Consider the following 20,471-nt stretch of genomic DNA (forward strand, 5'->3'; position numbering starts at 1 on the left):
ATAGTCTATGTATCTAAGCTCTATAAAACCTCATTCACACCTCAGTGTTCCACGTATGTGCGCTGTACATGTTCTCCACGGACAGCTCACGTCCTCATTCATTTTAATGTGTGTATTAACACTCAGAGTTTTAGCACGGTCCGTGGGTCTGTGTTTTCAGCACGGATAAATGCTCTACTTTGTCCGTGTTTACGGATCCATCATGCCCATTATAGTCTATGTACCTGTGAAAACCACGAATGCGACACGGATCCAAAAGGGTTTCAGGGATCATTAGGAAGAGATGCTTTGAACATTATTTTTCAGCTGTGCAGTGTCATTGAAACACGGATGACACACGGACAGCAAAATATGCACACACGGACCACACATGGATCCTTCACAGATATCTTCATTGAGGCATCACTGACCTCCTTTTCACAGATTTAAGCACGGATGTGTAAATGAGGCTTAAGGCACACTGTCAGTTTTTCGTGGCCATTTTCCAACCATTTGTGCATCCATTTTTTGTCTGTCTGTCCGTTTTTAATGCCCGTTTTGCATCTGTTATTCACGGCTGTTAAAAATGGCTTTTTTCTTTTAAACAAAGATCCCAACCCCTGCAGTGCCCTCAGTGTACATAATACCCCCCAGCAGTAATAATGTTCCCTATAGTGGCCCCCAGCAGTAATAATATCCCCCATAGTGCCCCCCGGCAGAAATAATGTCTCCCATAGTGGCCATTAGCAGTACTAATGTTCCCCATGGTGGCCCATAATGTTTTCCATAGTGACCCCTGCAGTAATAATGCCCCATAGTGGCTCCCTGCTGTAATGTTTCATTTCAGCAAAAAAAAGAAGAAAAAATATATATACTCACCTCATCCTCTTGCTCCTCTATTGAATGAAAAGGACCTGCCGAAGGACCAGCGCTCAGCGTGATGACGTCATCGCACGCTCCCAGCGCGACAGAACCTCTTTAATCAAAAGTGGAGTTACTGTCTCTTTGTGTGCAAGTGGATGAGGTGAGTATATGCAATGGGCGGCCGAGCCACAGGGCCCTCTATGTCGCGTCCCAGGTGTAGGAACAGCCGAGTGGTAAAGGGTGGCCTAAAATGTCCCTTTATATGAGGTGTGAGTGTCACGGTGCTCCTACCTGTATACGGCTGGACCAAAGGCGTTGGCTCCGAAGCAAACAAATAGGGATAAAAGAATAACTTGAGTCCAGATCTTGAGATGCAGTTCCAACTTTGCCTTGGTCCCAGCAGGCTTTAGCATTAAGACTCTGGCAGGCAAACTCATCACTGCTACATTTGTTGCTCTCTGGCTCTGCTGTACTATCAGGCTGGCTGTATAACTTTGCTTCTTCTTTATGCTGCACAACACTTAGTAGTCTGACTCTATGTTTGGCAAGGAAATACTCCTCCTGGCTCCTGAGGCTTCAAGCTTTGGCCTCCATGTCCAGCAGAGCTAAGGGTGCTCTGGGTGGCTTGGCTTGGGCATGTTCAGGAGAGACGTGCCCAGCACACCCTTCCCTTGGCAGGGGGTAAGCTAGAACTGACTCTCACTAATCCCCACCCTTCATGCAGGAAGTGGGACTGGCCCACTCCTCCACCGAGGGGGTATAGAATGGAATGGAAAGCTCCATTCTACCTAACTATAGTTCTGCCGTATTTGCTGCCACTTGCTGGTAAACCAGGCAAATTGCATTTAAACACAACAGTTGCAAACATTAGAAATGCACAGTGTAGTGGACCTGAAATAAATACACAAGATGACATGATATTAGCACATTAGAGATAGTAGCGGCGTGAAGAAGTGGTAATGCCACTCAGGGGCGTTACATATACACTGCTCGTTACCATGGTTATGACCACCCTGTAATCCTCTCTGGTGACCAGGACTGTGGAAACTCACATAGGCTGGTGCTTTCTCCTATAGTGTGCAAGCAGGGCCACCACTGATGGTTTACAGGGTGGTCGTAACCATGGGAAAAAGCAGTGTATAATGTGATGGAAAAATGAATCCAGACAGCAAAGGAATTGAAGTTGAATAGGTCTCGATTCATCATGGCCGCCGCACGGACATTGCCCGTGCATTAGGGACCGCAAATTGCCGTCCCCAAATGCACGGAACGACCGCACAACGGCCGTGTGCATGAGGCCTAAGGCTGAATTCACATGTATTTTAAGCATCTGTTATGCACACGTTGCCTTCGTTTTAGCCATTTCCGTTATTTTAGACTTAAAAAAATGTAGGAATTTTTTCCCTCTAAAATAACGGATCCCAGACGGAAATGGCTAAAAAGGATGCAACACGTGCATAACTAAGCATAACGGATGCTTAAAATACAGAAGAACGGAAAGCTAAACGGTGATGTGAACCTGGCCTAACAGGCACTCCAGCACTAAGATCCCGTTGGAGATTGCCACTACTTAAAAAAAAATCAGGATTATTGGATTTTATTCACACTTGACATAAGTGCAGGAATTCATCAAGATTAGTATTTGAAAAGAAAAAGTGATCAGGAAGGTAATGTCCCTTTTAACTCTGATGTTGACATCACCATGGCAACTGTAGTAAACAGCTGTTGGTCGGCTTGAATCTAAAAATCATCAGTTGGCTCCTTGGGAGATGAAACTGATTTTATGGTTAGTGATGAATTTCGGAGACACCCGGAGGAGCTGCTTTTACGCCCACTGCTCACGATGGGATTTCTGGGGTAAGATACTGAGATATATCTAACTGTTATATTCAGGTGCGGGATATCTCCGTATAACACTGGTGTGTTTTTTAGTAAGCTACAATAAATACAATAAAACAGGGTAAGATGTTTAGCGTTTTCCCTAAATTTGAACGGTTTATTATGTGTCTAGGGAAAATAGGACTTTTGGTCAGGTCTACAACACTTGTGGTGAAGTTACCTAAAGAACGGTGAAGTATAAAGACAGTGCAGATGATTGCATTAGGGCCTTATTGGCACAGTCAGTGTTTGGTCAGTGATTTCCATCAGTGATTTTGAGCCAAAACCAAGTTACGGGTCCAAAACACAGAACAGGCGCAGATCTTTCCCTTCTACCTTATGTCTGTGTAGGATCCACTCCTGGTTTTGGCTCACAATCACTGATGGAAATCACTGACCAAACACTGACTGTGTGAATGAAGACTTAAAATGTGAAAATTCTTGGCATCTTTAAACTCATCTCATGTAGTTGCCTGTAAGTTAGGTTCTTCATACGCATTGCGGCTTTAGGCCTCATGCACACGACCGTTGTTATAGGCATTTATATTGCCGGCGCCCGTTCCGTTCCGCAAATTGCGGAAGGCAACACGGGTGGCTTCCGTTTTTTGCGGATCTGCGGTTTGAGGACCGCAAAAAACGTCACGGTGGTGTGCATGAGGCCTTAGCTTGTGAAACCAGCTTTTTTGGATTGAACCCTTAAATGCAAATCTTGCTCTATTAGTACAGGCACAGTCATATAAATATCGGGTGCCTTCTGTTTTAAACTGCAGGCACCTGGGACTAATGTAATCGTAATGACCAAGAATAAAAATAATTGGTCGGTTTTAATGCATAGGAAACGGTGTTAAAAAAAACTAATATAAATGTTGCAGAATTGTTTATTTTTTTATAATTCCACCCCATTTGAAATTTGTTTCCGCTTCCCATTCACATTGTATGCAACTATAAACGGCGCCATTAGAAAGTACATCTTGTACTGCAAAAGACAAGCCCTGATACAGCTATGTGAATAAAAAATATAAATATGCTTGATACTTTTATTACCCAAATTGCTCAAATTGCTGTTGCAGAGATATCTTAATGAATATGCTAATTAGGGTCTCGGTGCACGATTTGGGAATACTTTTTATACTTCTTTTTGCAACCCTTTAAGAATCTCCATTGGGCTGAGACTACATGTACATTTTTTTATGTGACGACATCAACAAAATCACAGAAAATGACAGAATGTTGGAAATGAGTGAGTATCAGAAGTTGCAGTTGTCCAGTTCACTTAGCAAATGAAAGGTGAGGTGTGACAAGTTACAATGGACTTCGGGGTCACTCGTTGTTTGATACAAGATTGAGACACGGGGTCCATCCTGATAGACAGTATGTGTTAAAGAGTCCAACAACTGCTCCAATATTTATGTCATGTTTTCTTTTTAATTCAGACACAATCTTCAGTCTCCGCAGTCTTCACAGAGAACCTTCTCACGGACCACAGGATAGGATAAGTGTTGCCTTTATGTTGTGTATATAGGACAGGTGTAATCTTTATAGTTAGTCTGAATATAGAGTAAGTGTATATAGCGTATGAATAAGGTGTAGTGTAATAGTGTGTATATAGGATAACCGTAGTGTATATAGCGCATGTGTGTAGGATAAGTGTAATCTATATAGTGTCTGTATATAGTGTAAGTGTAGTGTATATAGTGTATGTATAGGGTATGTGTAGTTAATATAGTGTGTACACACGGTAAGTGTAGTGAACAGAGTGTATTTGTAATGTAAGTGTAGTCTACATACTGTGTACATAGGATAGGTGTAATCTATATAGTGTGCTTATAGGATAAGCGTAATATATTTAATGTCTGCATATAAGGTAAGTGTAGTATATTTAGCGTTTATATAGAATAAGCAATCTATATAGTGTCTGCATATAGGATAAATGTAGTGTATATAGTTTATATATAGGGTAAGTGTACTGTATATAGCATATATATATAGTGTAGTCTATATATAGGATAACTGTAGTCTTTAAGTTTTATATATAAGATAAGTGTAATCTTTATAGTTAGTCTGTATATTGGGTATGTGTAGAGTATATAGTGCATGTATAGTATATATAGTGTTTTTATAGGCTAAGTGTTGTGTAATTTATACAGTGCCTGTGTATTGGCTAAGTGTAATATATATATATATATAGTATGTATATGGTATATGTAGTCTATATGGTGTGTACATACGGTAAGAATAGTGCATATAGTGTGCATATATGATAGTTATTCTATATAGTGTCTGTATATAGGGTAAGTGTAGTGTATATATGTTATATATTTAGGGTAAATGTAATGTATATATTGTATGTATATAATAAGTGTAATTTATATAGGTTCTGTATATATATAAGCGTAATCTATTTAATGTCTGTATATAAGGTAAGTGTAGTATATATAGTGTTTATATAGGATAAATAATTTATATAGTGTCTGCATATAGGATAAACATAGTGTATATAGTTTATGTATAGGGTAAGTGTATTGTATATAGTATATCTGCATAGTGTAGTCTATGTAGTATGTATATAGCATAAATGTAGTATTAATGTTTTGTATATATGATAAGTGTAATCTTTATAACTAGTCTGTATATTAGGTATGTGTAGAGTATATAGTAAATGTATAGTGTATATAGTGTTTGTACAGGGTAAGTGTTGTTTAATTTATATATTATCTGTATATAGGGTATGTGTAGTATATATATATATATATTATATGTGGGGTAAGTGCAATGTATATATTGTATGTATAGGATATGTGTAATTTATATAGTTTCTGTATATGGGGTAAGTTTAGTGTATATAGTGTATGTATATGATGTGTAGTCATTATAGCGTTACATATGGTAAGTGTAGTGTATATATAGTGTGTATATAGGATAATTCATCTATAAAGTGCCTGTATATAGGGTAAGTGTAGTATATATAGTGGCTATATAGTCTATATAGTGTGTGTATAGGGTAAGTGTAGTGTATATAGTGAATGTGTAAGGTAAGTGTAGTCTAAATAGTGTGTACATAGGATAGGTGTAATCTATATAGTGTGCTTATAGGATAAGCGTAATATATTTAATGTCTGTAAAAAAGGTAAGTGTAGTGTATATAGCGTGTATATAGGATAAGCAATCTATATAGTGTCAGCATATAGGATGCATATACATATGTATAGTGTAGTCTTTGTAGTGTGTATACAAGTGTAATATTTATAGTTAGTCTGTATATTGAGTATGTGTAGAGTATATAGTGTATATATAGTGTATGTAGTGCTTGTATAAGGTAAGTGCTGTCAATATTGTGTGTATGGGGTTTGTGTACAGTATATAGTGTATGTATAAGGAAAGTATAATGTATATAGTGTACATTTAGGGTACATGTACTCTATGTAATGTATGTATAGAGTAATAATAGTCTAGTGTATATTTACTGTAAGTGTAATCTATATAGTATATATATCAGGTAAGTGTAATATAATATATATATATATATATATATATATAAAAAAAAAAAAATATATATATATATATATATACTGTGCATACACAGGATAAGTGTAGTCTATATAGTGTATGTGTATGTATAGTATAAGTGTAATTTTTATAGTGTCTGTATATGCGGTAAGTGTAGTGTGTATAGTGTAAGTATATGATATGTGTAGTTAATATAATGTGAGCATACGGTAAGTGTAGTGCATATAATGTGTATATATGATAATTAATCTACATAGTGTATGTGTAGAGTATATAGTAAATGTATAGTGTATATAGTGTTTGCACAGGGTAAGTGTTGTTTAATTTATATATTATCTGTATATAGGGTATGTGTAGTGTGTGTGTGTATATATTGTATGTATAGGATAAGTGTCATTTATATAGTTTCTGTATATGGGGTAAAATTAGTGTATATAGTGTATGTATTTAACATGTGTAGTCATTATAGTGTTACATACAGTATGTGTAGTTTATATAGTGTGTGTGTGTATATATAGGATAATTAATCTATAAAGTGCCTGTATATAGGGTAAGTGTAGTATATTAAGTGTATATATAGTGTATATAGTGTGTGTATAGGGTAAGTGTAGTGTATACAGTTTATGTGTAAGGTAAGTGTAGTCTAATCTATTTAATGTCTGTAAAAAAGGTAAGTGTAGTGTATATAGTGTGTATATAGGATAAGTAATCTATATAGGATTAGCGTATAGGATTAATGTAGTGTATATAGTATATGTATAGTGTAGTCTCTGTAGTGTGTATATAGGTGTAATCTTTATACTTAGTCTGTATATTGAGTATGTGTTGAGTATATAGTGTATATATTGTGTATATAGTGCTTGTATAGGGTGAGTGTCGTCAATATTGTATGTATAGGGTATGTGTACAGTATATTGTGTATGTATAAGGCAAGTATATTGTATATAGTGTATATTTAGGGTACATGCACTCTATGTAATGTATATATTGTAATAATAGTCTAGTGTATATTTACGGTAAGTGTAGTCTATATAGTATGTATATCAGGTAAGTGTAATGTAGTATATATATACTGTGCATACACAGGGTAAGTGTGGTGTATATAGTGTATGTGAAAGGTAAGTGTAGTATATGTATAGGGTAAATGTATGCAGTGTGTATATAGGATCAGTGTAATTTATATAGTGTCTGTATATAGGTTACGTGTAGTGTACATAGTGTATGATATCACTTCCTGCGTGATATACATAAAATGTTACACAGTAATAGGAGAAAAGTTCTGTTCTAAATTTTACATTTTAGAAAAATCAAAGCTTGGCCTCCGCCACATAATGCACCAAAAACAAAAAAGCTTTTCTTCTGCAGTGACTGACTATACAAACATTGCATGGTGTACCAGTTGCAATCAATATTGTTATAACATTACATGGGTTGAATTCTATTTCATATATTAAATTCACATCAGTTTTGTTAGCCCTTTTGCAGTGCTTAATCCCTCCTTGTTTAGGTGGGTCCCTACACTAACACGTTTTACATATAACAGGATATATTGAGTGTAACTGGTGTTATCACTTGCAGTGTGCTTTTACATTATTTTATATACAGTAAACAGTTGTTATAGAGAAAGACCAATATACTGCTTATCAGTTTGGCTTTTCAAATTAATAGTGTAAATCATGTTATTAAAAAAAAAGAGTCTTAGTGTAGGGACCTATCTGAATGAGGTCGCCTTGACGTGGCAGATGGGCTCACACAATGTCATCAGATTGTGTGCTAAGAACCTCATATTTTTAAAAGTGTGGGTGACAAGATTCTTCTGAGAGATTTTGAGCTTCCATATCTTAAGGAATTAATCAGTTGTCCCTCTTGAAGCATAGATACGTTCATAGAGATAGATGGCATCATTTATTTTTATTAAGGCTACACCATGAGTGGGCAGCACGGTGGCTCACTGGTTGGCACTGGTGCCTTGCAGTGCTGGGGTCCTAGGTTCGAATCTGACCAATAACAACATCTGCATGGAGTTTGTATGTTCTCCCTGTGCTTGTGTGGGTTTCCTCCAGTTTCCTCCTACACTCCAAAGACATACTGATAGGGAACTTAGATTGTGAGCCCCATTAAGGACAGTTGGATGCTAATGTCTGTAAAGAGCTGCGGTAAATAGCAGCGCTATATAAATGCATAAAATAAATAAATAAATTTGGTCTGGAAACTTTGGGAGACTTTTTAAAGAATATGGGTTTCTACTGTAAAATACCAGAAATGCATTTTCATTCAGACATAAGGTGCAGCAAATAATGACTGTTGGGCTCCACGTTTATCCCTATCTTATATACAGGGTGGCCCACGAAAAAGTAGCCCACCTCCAGCGATAGTATGACAGGATGAATGAGCAAGTGGATTGTTATTTTTTTAATTACCCACAAGTCACAAAAGATACTGAAAGTGGTCCCTATTCCGGTCTATGCATCTTTGGGCACATGAGATTATGTTGGCCGATACTGCTTGCAGCTCTACAGCAGTGATGCTGCAGAAGCAAAAATGTCCTGCTCTTTCCAACAAGATGGGACAACATGCCACACCTCACTGGCACGGATTCATGAACTGTTAATGTAGGAGCAAACTGTGAGCAAGGGGTTATGGCCACCACGTTCCTCAGACTTGTCCTCATGCAATTTTTATCTGTTGGGAAATTCAAAACAGAAAATGTCCGCTAACAATCCACATCCCTGGATGAACTGAAGGAAAATATCACAAACACTATCCGCAACATTACAAGTAGTATCAGCCGACATAATCCGACGTGCCCAAAAAAGCATAGATATAAATGTGGACCACTTTCTGCATCGTGTGGCATGTGCCACAGCATCCACTTGCTCATTCATTTTGTCCTACTATTGCTGGAGACTGTCTACTTTTTCGTGGGCCACCATGTATTGCCCCTTCTCAACATAGAGAAGGGATACATGATGACCTTTCTATGTGTCTCATTCCTATGCAATGTTTCAGCAGACAAAGGGGTAAAATCCGTTTCGGCGATAAGCCCCTTTCTGAGAGACAGGCACAGCTACTGCAGGATACACCAAACTCCCGAACTGGATACAAAATAGCACTGCAAACTGGAACCTCACGAATAGCTGCTAGAAGACGAACAGGGATCAGCTTACACTTCTGGCAATCGGTCTTCTAACAGCATACAGTGAATCCTCCCAATAACGAGACAAGGCTTTGTGTTGAGGGTCAAGCAGTGGTCTGAGGTGCTGGCACACCCAGCCTGGTTTTTATTACAGTTGTTGCAAATACAGGTCCGCCCACAGGGGTTTGAAATACAGCCAATCAATATGTTACAACACATACAATGTAAGTACACGCCCCTAGGGGACCAGAAGGAAGACTTGTGACATAGGACCGATACAACATATCCCCACAATGCATCATGGTCTCCTCCTCTCTGTCCCGGAGACAACCTGAGGAGCAATCCAATTATCTCTGAGGACAAAGGGAGATCGCCAATACACATGTGAGGACAACAGAACAGACATCACCATTTAAACACACAATGGGACAATGGCACAATAGAAACACACCCAGCATTTTCCTCCCAAGCTGACAAGTTACACTTATTATAAATTGTTACAACTTTGTGAGTTTACATTGGCCATACATATAACTGACATCAATTTAAACAGTATAACTTGGGGACAAACCTATCCAAAATTCACTTGAATAGGTTCAGGGGTTTAAAAGTTAGTATATGGCCCATAATCCAGGGGCAAGAGGCCAGCAGCCAGTCCTCTCCAAAACCCAGTGGCGAGGTTGGTTTCGCCACACATCTCCCCCCCCCCCTCAGGGAAGACTAACCAGGTAGCTGACCTCACGCCGGTCGGTACCTGAGTTAGTCTGGCAGCCCACCCACAACCCAATACTGGACCAGTTGCATTTGGTAGCCTGTCTCTGTCCAGTGAGTCCACCAAGGTTATGTTGGAAGCTGGTACTCCCGGTCTCTGTGTTGCTCCCTGGCTTGGAGTCTGGTTGTTGGAGGGGGAGACCGACTGTCTCTACCCCCTGTGCTGTAAGTGCAGAGACCACGGTCCCATCTGCACTGTTGTGGGGCTTACTGTCTCCCCCTGGTGCGTTAAGCTGCCGCTGGGGAGAGGGGGGTAACGAGCTCCTCTCCCATACATACTTCCAGCCGCTGGGGAGGGCGACCGACCGTCTCCGCTCCCAATACAGTGTCCTGCTGCTGGGGAAAGGAGACTGGGCTCTCTATTCCCTGCTGGACACTCTGCCGCTGGGAAATGGAGACTGGGCTCCCAATTCCCAAAAAATCATGCTGCTGCTGGGGGGCAGGAACAACTACCTCTGCCCCCTGTAACTCAGCCTGCCGCTGGGGAGGGAGGACGCTGCTCTCCTCTCTCTGCACTTCACACTGCTTTCCCGGCATATCACTCTGCTGCTGGGGGGCAGGAACAACTACCTCTGCCCGCTGTAACTCAGCCTGCCACTGGGGAGGGAGGACGCTGCTCTCCTCTCCCTGCATTTCACACTGCCGCTGGGGAATGGAGACTGGGCTCCCAATTCCCTGCAGGACCGGTGGAGAGACCTCGGTCCCATCTCTACCGGCCACCTGGGGTCCTTCCCAGTAACACTCTACAATATCTGCCCAGCTGAATGGGTCTGGATCTGGGTCTGTCACCTTACCGTCCTGCTGAGCCTTCTCAATGGAGTGGAAGAGATCTCGGTAGTCCTGCTCCAGTTCCCACTCCAGGGTTGCTAGGTGAGCCAGGTCTTGCTCTACCTCATGGGGGTCATCCCACTCATGCCTAGCCTCCCTCTCATAGAAAATGTCCTGAAGTCTGGACTGTACAGGGCTCCAGAAGTCAGGCTCTGCAAAGGACTCCCATAACAAGCCAGGACCATAAAACTCCTCTCCCTCTGGCTTGTCATGTTCGGCTGTCCAGGGTATATACTGTGCCATATACCACCAAAGCGCCTGGTAGGCATCCTCCAGCCATAGCTCCTGCCATACCCGGTGCTCTAGTTCCTTCACCCATTCCTCCAGGGGCTGCTCTCCCAGGAAGGGCATCCGCAGGGCCACTTGCTTCTGCAACCGCTGCTCTTCACTGAGGAGACTCTCACCCCGCTGGTATTGTAGATTATCCAGGGCCTGGTACCAGATGCCTTTCCTTAATGCATCCCGGCCATCCAGGTCCTCCTCCTCGTATAACACTGCTGGTTCCATCCTGCTGCTGTCAGGGACGCTGTACTGGGACATGCGTTGTCCTTAAATTGTAGAATCCACAAAAATGGTGTCTCCTGTAGCTGTCCTTCTGGCTGTAGGAACGATCCCGCTGCTTGCCACCAATGTAACAGACCGTTTCAGCAGACAAGGGGTTAAAATCAGTTTAGGCGATAAGCCCCTTTCTGAGAGACAGGCACAGCTACTGCAGGATACACCAAACTCCCGAACTGGATACAAAATAGCACTCCAAACTGGAACCTCACGAACAGCTGCTAGCAGACGAACAGGGATCAGCTTACACTTCTGGCAATCGGTCTTCTAACAGCATACAGTGAATTCCCCCCAATAACGAGACAAGGCTCCGTGTTGAGGGTCAAGCAGTGGTCTGAGGTGCTGGCACACCCAGCCTGGTTTTTATTACAGTTGTTGCAAATACAGGTCCGCCCACAGGGGTTTGAAATACAGCCAATCAATATGTTACAACACATACAATGTAAGTACACGCCCCTAGGGGACCAGAAGGAAGACTTGTGACATAGGACCGATACAACATATCCCCACAATGCATCATGGTCTCCTCCTCTCTGTCCCGGAGACAACCTGAGGAGCAATCCAATTATCTCTGAGGACAAAGGGAGATCGCCAATACACATGTGAGGACAACAGAACAGACATCACCATTTAAACACACAATGGGACAATGGCACAATAGAAACACACCCAGCATTTTCCTCCCAAGCTGACAAGTTACACTTATTATAAATTGTTACAACTTTGTGAGTTTACATTGGCCATACATATAACTGACATCAATTTAAACAGTATAACTTGGGGACAAACCTATCCAAAATTCACTTGAATAGGTTCAGGGGTTTAAAAGTTAGTATATGGCCCATAATCCAGAGGCAAGAGGCCAGCAGCCAGTCCTCTCCAAAACCCAGTGGCGAGGTTGGTTTCGCCACAGACCTATTTGCGTATATTCTCCTACTAGTGACATCACTGTGTGCATTATTGCTATTTTGTGACATAACTGTGTAAATTATCTACAATATGTACAATAAAGTCACTTCAACTTTTACATTATCCTTGTGCATCAGGGAGACCATAATAATCAAAAAATTCATGTACTGGAATTGCTGCAGAAGGTGGTCATGATAGAGTGGGGCCCAAGTCAATTTTGCTATGAAGCCCCATGGTTACTTGCTATGCCCCTGGAATGTACATTACATATAAAGATTCTGCAAGCAGCTACATTCGGTCAGGGAGCTGTCAGAATGGCTAGAGCTGCTGCACAGATTTAGGGGCTCATTTACTATACTGAAATGCTCCTAAATTAGGCTTATTTCAGGCGCAGATGGCGGGTCAATGCTTAGTTGCTGTTTTAGGCGTAAATACCCCGCTAGCTACAGGCTTTTATTATGACCGGCGTCTAAAACGCCGGTCCTAATAAATGTGCCCCTTAATTTCAACAGAACTTAAAGAGAACCTGTCACCTCACCACCTGGTGGCCAGGACTGTGGGAGTGCACATAGGCCAGTGCCTTTTCCTATATTGTGTAAGCACGACCACCGCTGCTGGATTACAGGGTGGTCGTAACCATGGAAATGAGCAGTGTACAATGTGACTGAAAAATGAATCAAGACAGCAAAGGAGGCAATATGGACAATAACAATACATTAGTAATTGCCTTGTATTAAATTTCTCTACATGATAAATGCCATTTGCTGAAGTGAGACAAGTGTTTTTGCCCAAAGAAAATTTTGTCCTCCTTTTTGTTATTTTTTTTATTTAGTTTTGTTTGGATGAATCAATATAAAAGTGTTTTTGTGCTTCAGGGTATTAAACATTGATATTTTTAATTTAACATATATATTGCTATATCACATTTTTAATAAGAGGAATTAATGAAATTGCTGGACCAATTGATGGGAGGATCATGAAACCAGCCATGGAATGCCCAGTGTATAGGAGTCGAAGACACTCCTTTGTGAGTCCAGAAGACTGGAAAGCAACAAAATAGTGTCCCATTTGAAAGGCTGACCTTTCTCCCCTGGCAACTAGAGATGAGTGAATTTTGGGGGGGCGTGGTCTGCCAGGCATGTGAGCGGACGTGATCTCCGGAGCTCCTGCACTACCCCGAACTTTTATCCGCCTAACCCAGTAGATTATTGCTGCTATACCGGGGAACCAGCGCTCAGAGCATCGGTAGTACTGTCGGAATAGATTCCGCTACTTGCAGCAACTTTTCAGCGGCTGCCATGTCCAAACGGGGACCGGGAAAGGAGTCGGCAAGGCCTCACAAGATGGCGCCGGGAGTGCCACGCCACGGCGTAGGGACCGAGTGGCGGATATGCAGCAGGAGGTAGCAGAGAGGCTGAGTCAATTTGCGCATACACCGGAGCTTCTCAGAGAGAGCTGCGCCTCCGGCACCGTGCACAATGAGTCCTCCTTGATTAGAGCGGGACTGGAGTCTGAGGGGGAAGGATCTGAGGAGGTGATGGGCCTGAAACAGCACCCTAACAGATTCGCAGCCATGCAGGATCAAGATGGAGCTGGGGATTCGGATGCAGCGTATTCAGATGTGGAAGAGCACACTATAAAAGACGTTCTCCATGCCATTTCTAAGTGGGGCAAATCACTTACCATCCTGACTATTCAGGTGGGGGCTATCAAGGAGGACATTTCTATTGTTAGACACGATATCAGGAAGCTGGCAGATCGCACTACGTCCCTGGAAGATTGCATGGGTGATATGGAGGATGAGGTGCACCCGCTTAAAAGAGAAACAGCGGAACATTCTCGTAGGCTTGATATTATCTCTGCCAAACAAGACGACATGGAAAATCGCCTGAGGCGAAATAACGTGCGTTTAGTGGGTGTGCCTGAAAAGGTGGAGGGCCCAAATCCCACCGAGTATTTTGAAAAATGGCTCAAAGATCAGTTTGGAGAGGGCGTACTATCTCCTCTATTTGCCATAGAACGGGCGCACAGAGTTCCGTCGCGGCCATTGCCACCAGGGGCGCCACCAAGACCCGTCCTTATGAAAGTACTACACTACAGGGATAGGGACTCTATTTTACGCAAGGCCAGGGATATGCCTGATCTCTCCATAGATGGTCACAGAGTCTCGCTCTTTCCTGATTTCTCTATGGAGGTCCAGAAAAGGCGTGCCCGCTTCCTGGATGTAAAACGACGACTGGGGGCACTTGGAGCATCGTACTCAATGCTGTATCCGGCGAAGCTCAGAATAGTGGCTCTTGGAACCACAAGCTTCTTTGAAGACCCGAAAGAGACATCCAGGTGGCTAGATCGACATGAGCGACAGCTTCGGGCGGAAGGGAACCAAGGCGATTGAGAGGTCCACTTGGAAGAAGGGACATTACACCCTCTGGAGGGTGAATATGATCTGTGTAGTAATGCAGAGTTAAATCTTGCTGAGTGTTGTTATCCGTTTTACATGTTATATATGGCTTAGTAGGAGGTCCAGCTGATTATGTGCAATACTAGGCTGATAAGCGATACTGCCAATGCCTATTTTTTAGAGTTATAATTGGGGTTAGTGCAGGAAGATACCCAGTTTTATACGTTCTAGTTACTTGACAGGTTGTGATTGTACCTGCCGTAATATAGAAGCTCTTGATTTCGCCAGGTATCACGGGTTTGGGAGGCCAGCTCTGCTGATAGATTTTAGGTTTACCCACGGGCCTTAATATTAAGGTGTATTAGTGGGGTCTGTCAGGAGGCTAGACTTCCAGGGTTAATTAGGTAATGAGGGAGGGGTTGTTCAGGGATGGGGCGGGAAGGGGGGAGTTGGGGAAGAGGGGTCCTAGGTCCATAGGTGCGATCCATGGGAGACAGTTACTGAAGAAATGTGATTTACAGTATCCGATACATGTGTGGGTTCTCATACTTGAATATGGCTAATCCAGTGAATTTCCTGAGTTGGAACGTTAGAGGGGTTAAGGATGCCATCAAAAGGAAGGCAGTAATGGAAATAGTAAAGTCATATCATCCTGTAATCTGTTGTCTGCAGGAGACACATCTCCTTCCGGAGCAATCCCACTTGTTATCTCCTAGATGGGCGTCTCAATGTTATCATTCTACTTACTCCTCATATGCAAGGGGGTTAAGTATTCTGATTCATAGGCAGCTGAGTTTTTGCTGTATAAACAAGAGGATTGATCCGAATGGGGGCTGTGTCTTTTTATATGGAAAACTCTTTAATGTGCAATGTATTATCTGTGGGATATATATACCACCGCCATATTCCCCGACTGCCCTTAAAAAACTGATAGCCTTTTTGTCAGACTATCCTGATGTACCTGCACTGATTTTGGGGGACTTTAATAATGTGATCTGTACTGAATGGGATAGGCTGCTGACCTCTGAGGTTCAATCGAGGGGGCAACTTACACCATTTGGGAGACTTCTGGAGGAAGCATCGTTGTTGGATTTCTGGAGGCTGCGCAATCCCTCTGCGCAGCAGTATTCTTGCTGTTCTAGTACTTATCAGACACTGTCGAGAATAGATCTAGCACTGGGGAATGAAGCGATGGGGTGCCGTGTCTGTGACATTGAGTATCTACCTAGGAAAATTTCTGATCACTCCCCCATTTTGGTATCTGCTAATTTCCTCACCCCTTTGAACAGTGGGAGGCCATTGTGGAAGTTTAACCCGTTCTGGTTGTCAGTGATACCTACGGGTTCAAACATTGGGACGGCGTTGACAGAATTTTTTTACCATTAATCTTACGGGAACCTCTTCATTGATAGTGTGGGATGCCATGAAGGCGTTTTTGCGGGGAGTACTGATTGCGGAGTTCAATAAAAAACGGAATGAGTCTCGAATAACAATTAGGAATTTAGAGCGCCTATTGGTGGATGCGGAAACCCAGTATGTCCGGCAGCCCACGGAATTGCACAGGGAACAGTGGCAGGAAGCGCAACATAAACTAAATGATAAGATTCTTCTCAGGGCAAAGAACAAACGTTTCTTCCAAAAACAATCATTTTATGAAGAAGGGGAATGAACAGGTAGACTGCTATCACTACTCTCCAAAGCGCAACAGCCCTCTGCATATGTCACTGCTCTTTGCGATAATGAGGGGGCTGTTTGTACTGCTCAAGATAGGGTGGTGGAAATTATGCATGAATTTTATGCGTCCCTTTATGAGTCCAAAACCGATGCAGGGGAATCAGAAATTGCAGGTTTCTTAGATGGGATACAGCTTGCCACGTTAGGGGCTGATCAAGTGTCAGCCTTGGATGGACCCATTACAATTACAGAGCTGGAAATGGCCCTGAGTGAGATGTCAAATACCAAGGCCCCAGGGAGTGATGGACTACCTGCGGAAGTATTTAAAACATTTGCCCCTATTCTGCTTCCCCAGTTGTTGGAAGTGTTTAAGGAGGCGCAGCGCCAGTGTGGGATGCCTCTTAGCATGAACGAGGCGATTATAGTCGTCATCCCTAAGCAGGGCAAAGATCCTCTGCTAGCTGAATCATATCGGCCTATTTCACTACTGCAGGTGGATGTGAAGCTATTAGCCAAAGTGTTAGCGATTAGGCTCAATACCGTGATCACGACACTAATACATACGGATCAGGCTGGATTCATGCCCAATATGTCGACGGCTGTTAATATCAGACGCCTTTTATTAAATATACAAGCGGGCCAGTTCCATGGGTTGAATGCGGCGGTTGCGTCTCTGGACGCAGCCAAGGCATTTGACAGTGTGGAATGGGGTTATCTGTGGGCCGTACTCAGGAGGATGGGCTTTGGGCCTGTCTTTATCCAAAGGATTAAGCTTTTATATAAAGTCCCTACTGCTAGGATTAGGGTTAATGGGGCTCTTTCTCACTCTTTTCCATTACACAGGGGGACGAGACAGGGGTGCCCTCTATCACCCTTACTTTTTGCAATAGCAATTGAGCTGTTGGCAGCGGCACTGAGGGAAGCGCGTGAGGTTCAAGGTTTTAGATATGGGGAGGTAACTGAAAAGGTAGCCCTCTATGCTGATGATATGCTTCTATTCCTTGATGACTGGAGCTCCTCCCTTCCGGCAGCCATGAACATCATAAATGGGTTTAGTAGGCTATCGGGTCTATGTGTTAACTGGTCCAAGTCTGCACTTATGACGCTTTCGGCTGATGAGAGGCAAGGTCAATGTTCTACAGAGGGCTTGCAACTAGTCAGGTCCTTTAAATACCATGGCGTTCAGGTCACCATTGATGTAGCGGACTATGAAAAGTTGAATTTGACTCTGTTGTTACAGAGATTTCGACAGAAGGTGCAGACTTGGACCAAGTTACCACTTTCAGTAATTGGAAGATTTAATCTTATAAAAATGATTTTGATGCCACAGCTCCTATACTTGCTACATAATGCACCTATCTGGGTTCCTGCCCGATTTTTTGTCACGGTTAATGCTGTATTCCGGGACCTGATCTGGAAGAGGGGAGTTCCCAGGGCCGGATTAAGAGCATCATGGGCCTGGTGCTGAGGATTTTGCTGGGCCTTTTTATGGAACTGCACTCAGTGTCTTAATTACATATATATTTTATCGATACCATTAAAGTATTTTGTTCCTGCAACTACCCCTTCATTTGGCGTCTATCTTGGCAACATGGAGGGGGACCACGGGAGGGGGAGCAAGTGAGAAAAGTCTAGTGGATGTCTTATTAGTAGCGTGGGGATTTAGAGTTGAACACAGTGAGGGATTCAATACAGAGTGGCGTCACACTGATCTCCAGTGCTCCAACAGCAGTATAGTGAGACAGAGCCGCATACAATAAGGGATTGGATACAGAGTGATGTTATACTGACCTCCATAAACACAAATGGAGGTAACAGTATAACCACATAAGCAAAGTGTGTCTAACTGCGGATTGCTACAATAGTGTCAGCCCTAAGGGGTGGCAACACTGTCAACAAAATTGTTGCCCTCAGTGTAGGGGCTAGACAGTGGTAGCTCTCTGCATTTTTGGACACCATGGAATTGTGACTCTGTGACTAGGATACGCCATAGTGCACAAGTGAAACTAAAACACTTGCGTTTATATTAATTAAAGGACGAGTTGGATGCAAAACACTAACCTGTGACCCTCACAGAATAAATGTGAATACATCACGACTATATATGGAATAAACATCCCCATGCACTCTGCATTCCACAGACATTAATATGCGATCATTGGTTGTAGTTAGCAACCAGTAGCAATAATAATTATCTCACATTCCACTTTTTTCCCCCTATATTTCTTGTGTGTTTTTTTGAAGTGAAACAATAAAGATAAGATTTTAAATATTATTTAGGGACCCCTATAGGGATTTATGGTCCCACAGACCATTAGAGTATAGTCGGGCACCCTCAGGGCACTATAGTGTCAGGAAAACCGCTTTGTTTTCCTGACACTATAGTGATCATTTAACATTACTATGAAGATTACTGTTTTCTAGATGCTGTGGACTGTGGACAACAGCAGCTAGAAACAGTAATTTTCATAGAGCTGTTATGATTTATGGACACAGCACTCAGCATGCTTAGCCAGTCAGATAGAAGGCTGGCTAAGCATGCTGAAAGCTGTGTCTAAATAACATAACACATTAAAGGGATTCTGTCACCAGGTTTCACCCCTGTCAGCTAAAAATATGCTGATGTTCAGGGCGTCTTCACAATTCCTAATGTGGGCTTATAAATGTCATCTGTGGGCTTATTTAGCTAAAAAACTGCTTTCACTAACCTGTCAGTCAAACAAATAAGGTGCCCAAGGGGATGTTAAAATGGATGCAAGGTGCCGGCCGCACCCACCGCCGTTCGTGCCCAGCGCCGCCTTTCTGGACTTCTGCGCCACCTCCTAATCCTCTGTGCCGCCTCTCGCTCTCCCTCCCTCTCCCCTCCTCCTGCTGTAAGATCTCGCGCATACAGGGGTTGAGCGAAGTGCCGGCGCATGCGCACTTCGCTGTAAGAAGACAAATGGAGAAGTCCGCACGGGCGCATCAGGCAGAGCCCTGTGCGCAAGCGCAAGATCTTACAGCAGAAGGAGGGGGGAGGGAGGGAGAGTGAGAGGCGGCACAGAGGATTAGGAGGCGGCGCAGAAGTCCAGAAAGGCGGCGCTGGGCGGCGGGTTCGGCCGGCACCTTGCATCCATTAACATCCCCTTGGGCACCTTATTTGTTTGACTGACAGGTTAGTAATAGCTGTTTTTTAGCTAAATAAGCCCACAGATGACATTTATAAGCCCACATTAGGAATCGTGAAGACGCCCTGAACATCAGCATATTTTTAGCTGACAGGGGTGAAACCTGGTGACAGAATCCCTTTAAAGAAATTACTGTTTCTAGCTGCTGTGGACTAGCAGCTAGAAAACAGTAATTTCTTTAATGTGTTATGTTATTTAGACTGAGCTCTCAGCATGCTTAGCCAGTCAGTAATTTTCATAGTGCTGTTATGATTTATGGACACAGCTCTCAGCATGCTTAGCCAGCCTTCTATCTGGCTGTGCTTCTTGAGAGTCACAGTCCACAGGCCCAGAAACAGCCAGATAGAAGGCTGGCTAAGCATGCTGAGAGCTGTGTCCATAAATCATAACAGCACTATGATTGCCCTCCCTTCCAACTGGATGAGTTTATCTGATACCTGCCCTGCTCCAGAAGCTCCTGCTGTCTCGCGGGCTGGTGTGGCTGAGCGCTGTGGGCCGTGTGCTGGTCGAAACTGCTGAGCAGGTTGTACACACGGCAGCGCAGGAGGGATAACCGTGGGTGCACTGAGGTCATATCCGGCGGGCCGGCATTACAGGAACCGCACCAGCTGCTCTGACGTCCTGCCGCCGGATATCCTGTGATGTATATCCGGCGGCAGGACGTCAGAGCAGCTGGTGCTGTTCCTGTAATGACGCGGCCCGCCGGATATGACATCAGTAGTGATGGGAAGTTCGGATCTTTCAGATGAATCGGTTCATGAATCAGATCTTCGGTTCACTTGCTGAGTCACTGACTGCT

The sequence above is a fragment of the Bufo bufo genome, chromosome 5, assembly GCF_905171765.1.
Source record: "Bufo bufo chromosome 5, aBufBuf1.1, whole genome shotgun sequence".
In the NCBI taxonomy this organism is placed as follows: domain Eukaryota; kingdom Metazoa; phylum Chordata; class Amphibia; order Anura; family Bufonidae; genus Bufo; species Bufo bufo.